Source organism: Ruditapes philippinarum, unplaced genomic scaffold (assembly GCF_026571515.1).
Source record: "Ruditapes philippinarum isolate M1 unplaced genomic scaffold, ASM2657151v2 ctg95_1_1_1_1, whole genome shotgun sequence".
NCBI classification, from domain to species: Eukaryota; Metazoa; Mollusca; class Bivalvia; order Venerida; family Veneridae; genus Ruditapes; species Ruditapes philippinarum.
The window spans coordinates 196,947-211,815 of record NW_026858117.1 but is presented as its reverse complement, the minus strand read 5'-3'; the positions used below and the strand labels follow the sequence as shown (position 1 = coordinate 211,815).

The window sequence follows — 14,869 nt, the reverse complement described above, 5'->3', positions numbered from 1 at the left end:
GCAAGTTTGACAGGGGAAAAGTTAAAACCTTTTGTTAGTGCTAAATCAAGTAACCCAAGATGTTTCAAAAATATCAAAGCAGAAAAGTTGCCAGTTCATTTCAGGGACAACAAAAAAGCAAGGATGACAGCAGAGCTCATGAGTCTGGCTTTCTATCGTGGACAAAGACATGAACAAGACAGACGGAAAATTCTTCTGTTTTAGACAACGCCCCTAGTCATTTAATGATGAAGTTGTCAAATGTAAAATTGACCTTTTTTTCCACCTAATACTACTTCCAGACTTAAACCTATGGATTAGGGGATTGTACAAACACTCGAGTTGAAATCTCGTAAGAAACAGTTGCAACATATTCTTGTTAAAGTTGATGGCAGCTACAAAATTGGTTCACAGTTATTGAAAGAAATCTCGGTCCTAGATGCATTTTACTGGATTGATGCAGCCTGGAAAGACTATTGTTAAAAATGTTTCCCTTCTGAATCAGTTAAATCTGTAAACACTGATGGCAATGATGACAGTGATGATGTTGAAGACCCATTGAATGTCCTGAAACTATCTCAGATTTATTTAGGTGTGAATTTATGGACTTGATTAACTTAGAAGTAACCTTGAGAACTTGTGATGATTCTAATAAAACAGGCTGGGAGAGAACACCAGCTTTAGACATTCTGAAGGAGTTTAGAGAAGATAATACTGATGATCTTTGTGATGATGATGTTGATTGTGCCGATGATTTGAAAGTATGTTCAGCAGGAGATGTGCATGGACATATTAACACTATAAGACAATATGCTTTGTTTCATGATCACAATGACCTGCTAAATAGTATTATGTGCGTAGATCACATTTTCTTACACATTTCTATTTAAAAACAAAACAAAAAAAAACACGTATTGATGACTTTTTGAAAAAGGCATTATTATGACAGTATAATACATACATGATATAGTATACTGTTTTTGTTATTATAAAACATGTTATTATATCAATGACGTGTAGCATTTTTATGAAACCCTGTATTTAATCTCGAAATTTCCCTGAAATCAATGGATAGACTTCTTTATTAAGAGACCACTTTTTGGCAGTCCCTTGAGCGGTCTTTTAATACCATTTCGACTGTATACGTGTATACGCAATATTGCGTATTAGCTACTACATACGCGCACAATAAGCAATCACGTGAGCACATACATGCGCACGGGATCAATAAAATTATTTCTCACGTCCAATCTCTGCCACCACACTTATTTTGTAAACCCTTTTTGAGGATAACTTGCAGCTTTGTGTATAGTTAAATATATACAAAATGATCTCAGTAATATTGCTTTGTGATACAATTCAATTTGCATTAGTTTTCATATAATCACTGAATCTATTGAAAATTGTGAAATTGTACATACCCTTCATTAATATACACTTAAAAACAAAGCAATTGTCTACAAGACTACAAAAAAACACAAAATAGCAAAAAAAACACAAAAAAGCTAATCTCAAATATCAAAGTCATGCATTTGGTTGTATTGAATTATTGCCTTTGAATTTCTGTTCCTTTATAATTGTTTTCATACGTATATAAATGATAATGCAGCACGTAGCTTAAGATAGAGTATTTAACATAATTTCCAGTTTATTTATTTCATTTAATCCTACTACATGGACATAGTTCAGCTTTCTTAATGTCGTATGATATTAAAATCTTCAAAATAATAACTTGTGAAGTAAATTGTAACTTTACATGCATTCATTTATCCGAGTTGTGATGTAGAATCATCATGATCTTTTTGTAATTCTGATATACATGTATTTCATGTTTTCTTCATTTAATTTATTCCTGCGCCAAGTTTTGTTTTCATCAATTAAATTGCAAATTATTATTCATTGAAACACGAAACAAGTATCTGCTTAGTCAAACAAACGTATTTTGAGTTGATATATTCATGTTTTAGACTGTTTGGCTAATCTTAAGGCTTGCTAAAATGTTAATGAAATTTTTAAACTAGAAATGTGTCCATAGGACACGGGTGTCCCAAAACGCCACTTTTCTGTCAATCTAATGACTCTAGGTCAAATATTTTTTGGACTCCATGTGCAACAAGTTGAAAACTAAACAAATTTACTACAAGTAAAGGGCAAGAACTTTTGTAAATACCGAATAAATCCATAAGCAAACCCCAAAGTGCATAAGTACACATGCTGACCAACATTCTCGTAAATTCAGGCCTACAAGTCAAATACTTTTTGCGCTATGCATGAACAAGTTGAAAAAATGCAAATTTATACAACTGTAAGTCAAGGGCAATAACTCTAACAAAACTAAAAAAAAGCCACATACAAAGTTGCAGGTGCATAGCTTCACAGCGATGTTGATCATTATTCCTGTAATTAAGTGATGTTGATCATTATTCCTGTAAAGTTGGTTGATTCTAACTCCAGCACTCAAGGAACAAATAACACAACATAATAAAAACGGTTTTAATAAGTCAAGGGAAATAATTCTACAGCTTGTGGATAAATCCACAAGCGAATCCCTAGGTGCGCATCAACATATGCTGAGCAACCTTCCCGTAATGTTTAATGACACTATGTCGAATCCTTTTTGAGTTACATGCGATACAAGTTGAAAATTGCAAATTTTTACTAAGTCAAGGGCAATAACTCTAACATTACTAAAAAATCCAGACATGCACAACAACACATGCTGATCAACATTCCTGTAAAGTTTCATGACTTTAGGTCAATGACTTTTTGAGTTACATGCAACATAAAAAAACGGACGGACGGACAAGGGTGAATCTAAATGCCCGCCACTATAAAAATACTAAATAAATCCACACGAAAATACTCAGGTGCAAAACTACACATGCTGATCAACACTCCTGTTAAGTTTCATGACTCAAGGTCAAATACCTTTAAAGTTACGTGTGACACAAAAGTTAACGGACGGACAGGCAAGGGTAAATCTAAATTCCCGCCACTAAAGTGGGGGCACAAAAATTAATTCTAATTGTTAAATAGCATTTATCTAAAAATTTGTTCTTTTTTATCCAAAGCTTATCAAGTAATGATTGATATGTAGTTGTTTTCATTTGATTTCTAGGATAAGGTAGCTACGTTAGAGAAAACTATAACATTTTATTTACTTTTGCACATTTTATTTGGTTTTAGTACGCAATTATATAATGTTTGCTATAAGAATTTTTGATAACTATTATTGAATTTATGGCTTGGTACCAGGTATTTTCGATTTATGTAATAACTATTCGAGTAAAAAGAAAATCGTGTTTATTAAAGATAATCAAATGTTAACTCTGAACGGATGTAAAACTTTGATGTTAAACTATAAAGTGTCTAACTTTGACAGCTTCAGAAATTATCTTGTTTTTTTTCTGTGATATATATGCTTAGGAATGGCAATAAAACAGTCATATTCAACGTTTTTAAAATACTCATTTCATTTTAAAGACTTACATTTTTATAATTATACGAAAACCCAATCTCTATATAGAAAATCAACATGCTTTGCAATATATACAGTCCGTTTTGCAATTAAGATTGCACTTTGAAAAGAAGCGTATGAATCGAAGCCAAACATTTACTTATATATGTTTCATTTTATTATAGTCTGATTTTATTGACCTGTCAATTATGAATACATTATAGGACTCATTTAGATATTCGATCCCACTTCGGCTTGGTCCGTGTAGTTTACGAGAATTAATGTGGAGTATATTAGTCATGGATTGAAAGTCACGAAGTTTTTCGTAAATACACAATAGGACAGTCGGTAAAGAGAATGCCTGATAATTGAGAGGTCTGTGGTTCGATCCTTACTGTTGCCATTGTTTTAGTACTCTCTTTATTTTTGCAGTATATTTTAATGGAACAGATTAGTAGTGTGTTTTACGGCATTGAAAAGACATGTATTGATTTTAGTCCGTTTTAATTTTAAACATAAAATCTTAAAAAAAAAATATGTTATTTAAAAAGAGTTATACATAACAAAATTAAGTAAAACATAATAAAAAACGAACAACATAAAATAATCATATATAGATTCAATAATGTTGAAAGTATTATTAAGAAAAAAATGGACCAACGCGACCACGAACTTAAAACACATGTGTTACTTAGATTATAAGCTCGTGATTTACCCTATTGCGCTATAGTGCTGAGAACACTTTGTTTAGAGATACAAATTAAATTAAATTCCATCGTACAGCTTACACTTCACGGAACTTACCGAACATCTACCGAAGATTAATATATTGTGTGCATCGACCGTGTAATCAGTATGTAATTGACAGGTCAATAAAACAAACAATACCAGGGACAGTTTCATCAGTTGGTGACTACAACAGACCACATTACCTACCAAACAAATTTTGTTTTATTTCTACTTAAAATATATATTAATGTTTGTTTGTTTGTTTGTTTCATTTTACGCCTTTTTCCAACAGTATTTCAGTCATATAGGCGGGTAGTTTCCTAACCATCGTTCCTGGAGAGTTACACCAGTACTAGACTACCTTCCTCCGCGCTAAACTACCAAAGCATCTCCCGGGGATCGAACTTACGCCAGAGAGGTAACTGGATTAGAAGTCATCGACTTTAACCCCTCGACCACGGAGGCGGTACAGATATTAATGTAGTAAAACATGTACTAAATGCAAACAGACACACACTGTAATTAATTAAAACTTTTATCCCTGCTTAACTTAAATTATAAAAGTATTCCGCCATTATCACTGCATAGCTTGAAATTTCAACCTGTAAGAATCAAAAGTGTGTGCAAACACACGTCAATAATCATCATATATCAATTATATCTTATTTCATCTTAACAAACGTGTTAATCTTACTATTGGAAATATCTAAGATCAGATCAGATAATTAAATATCTGTATTGATGCCCAAATTTTTTTAAAATAGGATAGCAATAATATAATTGAAGAGAAAGTAATTTTTGGGAAAGTTATAACAATATTACACATTTTACCTTTTATGCATGTAAAATAAAAAAAAATTAAATATTAATCCACTGATAATGTCTAGATCTTGAAGTCATTATCTAGCTGTATTTACAAGTTTTAAATGTAACTGTTTCTTACACTTATCCTTATTGCAATAATTTCAAATCCAAATATATGACGACACAAATGTGTGGATGATCAATTCATGTTACGCTCATATTTAAGAAATCAATTCATTTGATCAAATATGGTCTTTTCTTCTGAAAATACATGCCCATTCCATATTTATAAAAGAGGCAAAACATTCTAATGATTTTAAATTTTTAAAGAAATGAGACAAGATTGTAAAGATAATAACTTATCTGATATACTTATGGATGTCGTTTCTGTTACAGTAAGGTCAGGAAACAGGAAATCACAAATAAAACTGAACGGAAGAATTGTCGTAGATAAATGTTTTAAATAAGACATCGGAGATTATGTCCATGAACAGGCTCAATCAAACAGAGCCTGCAACATTTTCAATTTTGCCGTGTTGGGCTTATTTTAGGGATTCTGTTTTTATCTATTTCGTGAAAGGAAAAAGTGAAATGTGTTATTTTTATAGAAAAAACGGGTGGGGTGGAAAATTTAAAAGTGCTGATGGTAATAATTGCTTTTTATCCTTTTCTAGTAGGCATGAGAAGTTGTCAAATACTCTATGTATGATGACTTCATAGTTCATAGTAATGGAAAAAGGAACAAATACATATTGTCATCCTAGTGCAGTTATTAATAGAGTAAAAATCTGGAAACAAAGTGATCCCTTGGAAGCATTAATCACAACAAAATTGCAAGAGAATTGCAAACTTGGTTTGATTGAGTATGTACATGAGGGATACTGAATACATGCAACATCCCTCACGCCCCCTAGCACCGACTTGAGCGGTACTCAATTCTCAACACTTAATAGTGCTGTCATCAATGATCCAGAAGGACCAGAAAAATATAACAACACTGAAGTGAAGTACGGGGCAACATTTTACAGCTGCCACACAGCACCTGACACCTGCTGTTCTGAAGTAGAAAGACAGATTACTAGTTAGTTATAACTCTTAAGGGACAATTGTATACAGTTGAATGTATTGTTGAATGTCTCATTTTGGATGCAATATTGACAGTTTATTTTTTTGTAAAAACCTAAAAGTTCATAAAGTGCCATTTTATGATTAGAGTTATTTTAATCTATTTTGAATGACATTTTCTTTTACATTCCTAGCAATATATTTGTCGTACAAAGTTTAATATCTAACTCGTTATTTAAGTGCGTTCACTCCATAAGATCAATCACAAAATTATGCAAGAGCAGGACGGTCAAGAAGAGATGATTGACGTTGAGATATGCTTTGTTGGGAAAGACAACACGGCTCATTGTTAGAAGAGATAAATCGTTATTGAATCTCAGTACGGACAATAGCATCACATAATACATTTCTCTTTGTATTTGTCTGATATGAAAGGTAATTTATATGTATACAAGTTTCTAGAGTACAATCGGAATTGTTATTCTTACCAATTCCCTGAACAAAGAATCCAATTATTAAATAAAATGTAAAAAATGTCTTTGCAAAAAAGTTATCAAGATAGATATAACATATAAACCGATATATTGTAACATCTATCTTTTTAAAACAAAGTAACATCTATCTTTTTAAATCAAAGTACAGTATACAACTTGCGAAGTCACAAAGCACTCCCCTTGTGGCTAGTTCAATATATGTTTCTTTAAGATTTGTACTCGTCCAAATATTTTCCCGTATTTTACATTTTAAGCTCACCAGAACCAAAGATTCAGTATGAGCTATTAGTATCAAAAAGCCATGCTCAACTGGTGATGGGCAATATGCCAAAACAAAAACGGATATTGCAGAAACTTTGGCTAAAACTTTTGAAAAGAACTCTTCTTCAAGCAATTATTCAAATAAATTTCAACAACATAAAAGTAAAGCTGAGAAAGAGCATATTAAATTTGCTTCAACAAACAACATAGACTATAATTCCCTTTTCTCTGTTGATATACTTAATTTATTCAATCAAAACTGCAAAAGATAGTGCTGCAGGCCCGGACGAAATTTACTACCAGTTTCTTAAACATTTACCATCCCAATCCCTAGACTTGCTTCTTGAAATTTTTAACAAAATTTGGGTATCTGTTGAACTCCCCAACACTTGGAAAAATGCATTGGTTATTCCTATCCCTAAACCTGGAAAAGATTCAACTGACCCTACAAATTATCGTCCAATTTCACTTACAAGTTGCCTCTGCAAAACATTCGAGAGAATGATAAATAATCGGTTAGTTTGGTATCTAGAAAATAATGGAATTATCACTAATTTTCAGTCAGGTTTTCGTAAACAGCGAAGTACAAACGTTCATCTTTTACGACTTGAGACTTTTATAAAAGAAGCCTTTGTAAATAAACAACACCTGGTATCAATTTTCTTTGATCTTGAAAAGGCTTACGACACTACTTGGAAAAATGGTATCCTAAAAGATCTAAAGGATGCTGGACTTAATGGCAGACTTCCTCTTTTCATTTCTGGAGTTTTAAACGATAGGCACTTTAAAGTAAGACTTGGTTCAACTTTTTCTCAGGACCACCAACAAGAACAAGGTGTTCCTCAAGGACGCATACTTTCTGTTACACTTTTTGGCCTTAAAATAAACAATATTTCTAGCGCTCTTACACCAGGCATAGATTGTTCTCTTTATGTATACGATTTTCTTATCTGCTATCGATCGAAAAGTATGAGAACAATTGAACGACGACTTCAAAAATATTTAGATAAAATTCAAAAGTGGGCAATAGAAAATGGTTTTAAATTTTCAAAGTCAAAAACTCAATGTGTTCATTTCTGTCGATTGCGGAAACAACATAATGACCCTGAACTTTACATATCTGGTTCTAATATTCCAGTAGTTGATGAAGCTAAGTTTTTAGGAATTATATTTGATAAAAAACTTTCTTTTATACCACATATTAAACATTTGAAAACTAAATGCCTAAAAGCTTTAAATTTACTTAAGGTTTTATCAAGTACAAATTGGGGATCAAATTCTTCCACATTACTGAAATTATACAGAAGTCTTATCCGATCAAAATTAGATTATGGTTCTGTAGTATATGGGTCTGCAAGAAAATCATATCTTCAAATGCTAGATACCATACATCACCAGGGTTTACGTTTAGCTTAAGGTGCTTTTCGCACTTCACCTGTAGAAAGAAGTCTATATGCAGAAGCTGGGGAACCATCGCTTCATCTTCGTCGAAAAAAGCTATCACTTCAATACGCAACAAGAATTTCATCTAATAGCAAAAATCCAGCTAAAAATATTATTTCAAACCAAGTTATACTGAAAAATTTATTAACAAACCAAAGGAACTTAAACCATTACGCCTTCGTATAAAAGATGATTTAGATAAACTTAAAATTAATCCAGACAGTATCCTTCAAAATGACGATGAGGATATTCCACCTTTGACTTATAATTCCCGAAAATAAATATTAACCTTTAAAATATAAAAAAGTCATCAAATTCACCTGAATACTTCAAAGAGAAGCTTCTAGCAATTAAGGAAGAACATGAAGATTTTATACATACTTATACGGACGGTTCAAAAGAATGTTGCAAAGTAGGTGCGGCTGTGTTTGAAAATAATTTTACATCTAGTATGAGGTTACCAGATAATGCATCAATTTTTACTGCTGAAGCAAAAGCTATCGATTTAGCATTATCATACATAGCACAGCATACCCACGATAAATTTGTGATATTTTCTGACTCGCTTTCTGTTTTAATATCCATTAAAAATAAAAAAATCTGACAATATCATGGTAAAGATACTTCTTTTACGATTTCATGATATACTAAAAACAAAATATGTTAAATTATATTGGATTCCAAGTCATGTAGGAATACGAGGAAATGAAAAAAAAGATGCTTTAGCTAAACAATCATTAAATTTTCAAAAAAACTGACTTATTGTTACCTGCTTGTTATTTTAGACCGGCTATAAATAAACTCGTATCATCTGAATGGAAAGCAAACTTGGACAATGCCGTGTTTAATAAACTTCACGATATAATCCCATCTCTTGATGTGTCACCATCTCTATCTCTGTCGAACCGCAGTGATCAAACAGTTCTTCTTCGATGCCGAATTGGACACACTAAAATCATCCACTCTTCTCTCCTTAAAAATGACAATGCCCCTTTCTGTGTAGGTTGTAATGAAAATTTTACTGTCAAGCACTTTCTTCTTGAATGTCATGATTTTTCACAGGCCCGTAATAGATTTTATTCTGTTAATTCATTCAAAGAACTTTTTAATACAATTCCATCAAACAACATAATTGATTATTTGAAAGAGATAAACTTGTATTCTAGGATCTAACTGGTTCATTTCTATTGTCATTAACAAAGTTTTACATAAGATTTTAAGCCTTTAGTAGCATTCGGCACGTGTTGACGTGTCGTAAAAATCCAAACAAACAAACAAACAAACATCCAGCGCCCGTCGTTATGCGTCAACAATCGTATTCTACTCTGAAACTGCTGGGCAGATTTACTTCAAGTATGGTCTGTAGCATCCTTATGACAGTCACACTTAGATTTGCTCATGTCATTTCAATTGGCCCCTTTAAGGGGTCAACAGAGCTAAAATCAGAAAAACCTTAAACATCACCAACTACAGAACTAATTGATGGATGATCACCAAACTTTATCTGTAGCATTATTAGGTAGTCTTTTATCAAGTTTGCTCAAATCAATTTGATTGGCACATTTACAAAGTCTCTTGAGCTTAAAATAGAAAAAAGACATCTTTTTCTACAGAACTAATGAATGGATGATCACCAAGTTTTGTCAGTAGCATACTTGGTAAGTCGTTTAGCAAGTTTGCTCATATTAACTTGACTTGCCCCTTTGATGGGCCGCTAAAGCTAAAAATAGGAATACCTTCAAACGTCTGTTATTACAGAACTAATTGAAGGATGATCACCAAACTCTGCTGTAGCATTCTTAGGTTGTATTTTATCAATTTTGCTTATATTGATTTGATTGACCCTTGTAGGGGTCTCTACAGCTAAAAATAGAAAAACCTTTAGACGTCTTCTTCTACAGAACTAATTGATGGATGATCACCAAACATTGTCTGTAGCATTTCATGGGTAGTCTTTTCTCTATTTTATCACGTTTGCTCATATTAATTTGATTTGCCCATTTTTGGGGCCGCTAAAATTAAAAATAGAAACACCTTTAAACGTCTGCTTCTACAGATGTTATTGATGGATGATCACCAAATTTTTGTCTGTAGCATTCTTATGTGGTCTTTCATCAAGTGTGTTTATATTAATTTGACTGGCCTCTTTTAAGGACTGTTAATTTAAAGCTAAAAAAAGAAATACATTTAAACATCTCCTTATACAAAACTAATGATGGGTGATCACCAAACTTTGTCTTTAGCATTCTTCGGAAGTCTTTTATCAATTTTGGTCATATCAATAGGATAAACCCCTTCTAGGGACCGCTTAAGCTACTAGAAATAGAAAAAAAAAACATTGAACATCATTTCGTACAGAAATAATTGATGGATGATCACCAAATTTTGTCTGAACCATTCTTGGGTAGTCTTTTATCAAGTTTGCTCATATTTATGTGATTGGCCCCTTGTAGGGGCCGCTGGAGCTAAATATAGACATACCTTTAAACGTCTCCTTCTATGGAAACAATTTATAGATATCACCAAATTTTGCATGTTGCATTCTTAGGAAGTTTTATCTCAAGTTTGCTCATATTGTTGTGATTTTTAGGGGCCACTAAGGCTTAAAATAGAAAAACCTTTGAATATTATTTCCTACTGAACCATTCGTAGATGATCACCAGACTTTGTCTGTAGCATTCTTAGGTAGTCATTTATGAAATTCTGGAAACAAAGTGATCCTCCAGAAATATTAATCACAACAAAATAACATAGGAATTGCAGACTCGGTTTGATTGAGTCTGTACATAAGGGATAATGAATAAGTGCAGCATCCCTCACGCCCCGTAGCACTGGCTTGAGCGGTACTCAATTCTCAACACTTTATAGTGTTGGCATCAATAATCCCGAAGGACCAGAAAATATAACAACACTGAAGTGAAGTACGGGGCAACTTTTTACGGCTGCCACACGGCACTTTTGCTCATATTAATTTGATTGGCACTTGTAAGGGGCCGCTAAAGTTTAAAATAGAAATACTTTTAACGTCTGCTACAGAACTAATGGATGGATAATCACCAAATTTTGTTTGTAACATTCTTAGTTGCTCATATTAATTTGATTGGCCCATTTTAGGGGCTGCTTAAGCTGAAAATCTAAAGGCTAAGCTTAAACCTTTGATCATCATCTCCTACTGAAATAATTGTCTGTAGCATTCTTCCGCCTATATGGCTGAAATACTGTTGAAAAGGCGTAAACATGAAACAAACAAACTGCAGCATTCTTAAGTAGTCTTTTATAAAAAAAAATAAAGAAAGACAGAATCCCTAAAAAAATCCCATCACGGCAAAATTGAAAATGTTGCAGGCTCAGTTTGATTGAGCCTGTTCATGGACGGTACTGGAAAGTGCAAGTTACCGTCCACGCCCCCCCTCTAGCACCAGCTTAAGCAGAATTCAACATTTAATACGAACTGGTACAATTTGGAATTTTGAAACATCAGCAGATGTTCATATGCCGGTTATCATGGAACTTTCAATATGACACTTAAGTGCCATTCCATGAAAAGAGGCATATGGTCCCCAAGTTAAAAAAATGCATGTGCCCTAAACAAGAAAAAATGGGCGAAACTATATAAAACAGGCTTAGGAAAACTCCAAAACGAGCTATAATAGCTATCTCAAACGATCTATTATAGCTCGTTTATATGAATGAATGAAAATAATTAAAAGTAACGATTTACTTTCCTATCCGAATTATCGAGCACTGTCCGAACTTGTGCAACTACAACAATATAATAAAAATTCTGTTAAATCAGTCTCAGCAATCTGCTTCCTGTTTAAAGGGGGCAATACACAGTTTTCAAGGCTTCTCGGCAAACAACTGACTGCGCCACAATCAAAACCTCACACACAAGTCTGTAATCACACACCTGAAATAAATGCATTTTATATTTAACATATATATATGTATCTCACAGCAAACAATTAAAAATACATGTCCACCTTCTAGTTTTCTGGCACACAGCCCTGTGTTTTTCATTGTTTTGGTCGCGAAAATCAACGACAAAATAAGCGGATTATCCCTATTCGCAAAATACAACAATATATTAACGTCAAAAAATTAAATCACAAGCTCTAGTGTTTCTTCCTTCTTAAACAATGCACAATCTGAAAATAACATCCAAACGGGGTGCCATCCACCTACTTTTTTCACTATTCTAAGTCTTCTGCATACCCTTTAAATTGAAGAGCTGATTCACCGGCTAGCTCCAGAAACCACACGTTCGCATCCGACAGGTACTCTCTCATAAAAACAAGGGTCAACGCCACTAAATTCAATTTTACTAAATAGCTAAAACATAATACTAGTCATTGAAACTTGAAATATAGTAACTATAAACATTTAGAACCTCAAATATCCACTTTAATTTCAAAACTGTCTCTTATTTGTAAATTCCACCCTGGCCAATTCGAAACTAAACAGCCGAAACTGTGTACTGCCTCCTTAAAGCACAACAAAACATTTTTAAAACCACAATTTTGCCCTTCGTTTCTATAATTTGATCAATTTGAATGAAATTTACCAGCAAATATTGCCAATAAGAAAAGGTCATGAATACTGAGAATTTACCTTAAAATTACCCATTTTTTAATGACAAAACAAGAAGTATTTCAAAGTCCACAAAACACATGATTATGATGCATTTACAATTCTACTAACATTCTTTCATGCTAAGCATATATTCAGGCATATTTTCAATCCATTTTAAGATGTGCCAACTTCTCTCCTGCTCCAATTTCTGCTCTAGAGCATGTGTTGTATCAAGATTTTCAATGTTCAGTTATTCCGCAAAAAAGCTGCCATGCTAGAATTTCGAGCTACAGACAATGAAAAATTGTCATTCTTTGATAGAAATCTGCTTCAAGATACATAGCAAAATGACATTTCAAGGATTTAAAAGTGAAACTGATTTACATAATGCTAATTTATGACATTGCGAAAGGAAAATTGATTGCGATGTGTTTCGCGTTTGAGCAAAATCAGCTGTTTTATGTTTATTCTTGACCGTCCCTTCAAAATCTGCTTATCAAAGTTAAAAAAACTGTCAGATAGATCAAAATTGATATTTATTCAAGTATTTAGGCTATTTCAACCATTTATGACCACTCCCAGTATGAAACAGTTCTGAAAAACATGTTCAGAAATTACTTAAAAAATGGACTGGCCTCGCAAAAAATGCCCGATCCGAGGCCTTCATTTGAACTAAAATGGTTGGAATCGATGCGATAGTCCAAAATTTTATACGAAAATTGCTTTTTTCTATCATTTGATGCTCCTGGAACCACTATGTTAGAGAAAATGACTCAGGTGAGCTTAAATGTGAAGATGAATAGCTCACCAAACACTTAAATTCATGATTTTTAACTGTCAATGAAGAATTACCTCCCCTTGATTTTGCTTTCTTATATAGACATGAAGCAAAATATGCACTTTAAAAGCTCATATTTCACCATTGCCACAGCTTTGGGTCAATATAAACATGTAATTATGATATTAAAAAGTACTTACAAAAAATCAAATTTTGCTCTTAAGGGGGCAATACACAGTTTTCAAGGCTTCTCGGCAAACAACTGACTGCGCCACAATCAAAACCTCACACACAAGTCTGTAATCACACACCTGAAATAAATGCATTTCATATTTAACATATATATATGTATCTCACAGCAAACAATTAAAAATACATGTCCACCTTCTAGTTTTCTGGCACACAGCCCTGTGTTTTTCATTGTTTTGGTCGCGAAAATCAACGACAAAATAAGCGGATTATCCCTATTCGCAAAATACAACAATATATTAACGTCAAAAAATTAAATCACAAGCTCTAGTGTTTCTTCCTTCTTAAACAATGCACAATCTGAAAATAACATCCAAACGGGGTGCCATCCACCTACTTTTTTCACTATTCTAAGTCTTCTGCATACCCTTTAAATTGAAGAGCTGATTCACCGGCTAGCTCCAGAAACCACACGTTCGCATCCGACAGGTACTCTCTCATAAAAACAAGGGTCAACGCCACTAAATTCAATTTTACTAAATAGCTAAAACATAATACTAGTCATTGAAACTTGAAATATAGTAACTATAAACATTTAGAACCTCAAATATCCACTTCAATTTCAAAACTGTCTCTTATTTGTAAATTTGACCCTGGCCAATTCGAAACTAAACAGCCGAAACTGTGTACTGCCTCCTAAAATGTACGGGCTCCGTAAATGATCAGCATCCGTTTCAAACGAAATCTGTTGTTTCTGGTGTTATGTGTACAGGGTGTTCTCATTTTCATTTTACCAAATTGTTTTTCAATTAAAAGCAATCTATATTTGGTTTAAATAAAAAATATTTTAATATTAATCACATAAGTCACATGACTTCCTGTGCACGATTTTCGCGTAATTTCAGAAGTCGTTATTTTTATTATTGCCGCAATATGGTATATATTTGTTTATTATTTGTTATTATAGCATAAAATCGGCTATTTTTCCCTTTTTTGCCCCTGTTATAACGGGACCAAAACCATTAACATAGTCACGCGCTCTTGTTTTAGCCCGGTTTTACCTATGCACAATACATACCGGGCCAATTTGTTTTTGTT

At 33.1% G+C, this 14,869-nt stretch overlaps 1 long non-coding RNA gene across 3 annotated transcripts; it reads right to left on the bottom strand.

The window, feature by feature from the left end:
• Nucleotides 1–12,020: 12,020 nt before the first annotated feature.
• On the bottom strand, nucleotides 12,021–14,453 carry LOC132752162 (uncharacterized). 3 transcript variants are annotated; one of them, XR_009628772.1, is made up of 3 exons: nucleotides 14,374–14,453; nucleotides 13,783–13,893; nucleotides 12,021–12,142 (listed from the first exon to the last, which is right to left on the bottom strand). It is a non-coding gene; the product is annotated as an uncharacterized LOC132752162 (long non-coding RNA). The 3 variants fall into 3 exon arrangements; XR_009628771.1 differs by lacking the exon at nucleotides 14,374–14,453 and adding an exon at nucleotides 14,169–14,275; XR_009628773.1 differs by lacking the exon at nucleotides 14,374–14,453 and adding an exon at nucleotides 14,199–14,217.
• Nucleotides 14,454–14,869: the final 416 nt, after the last annotated feature.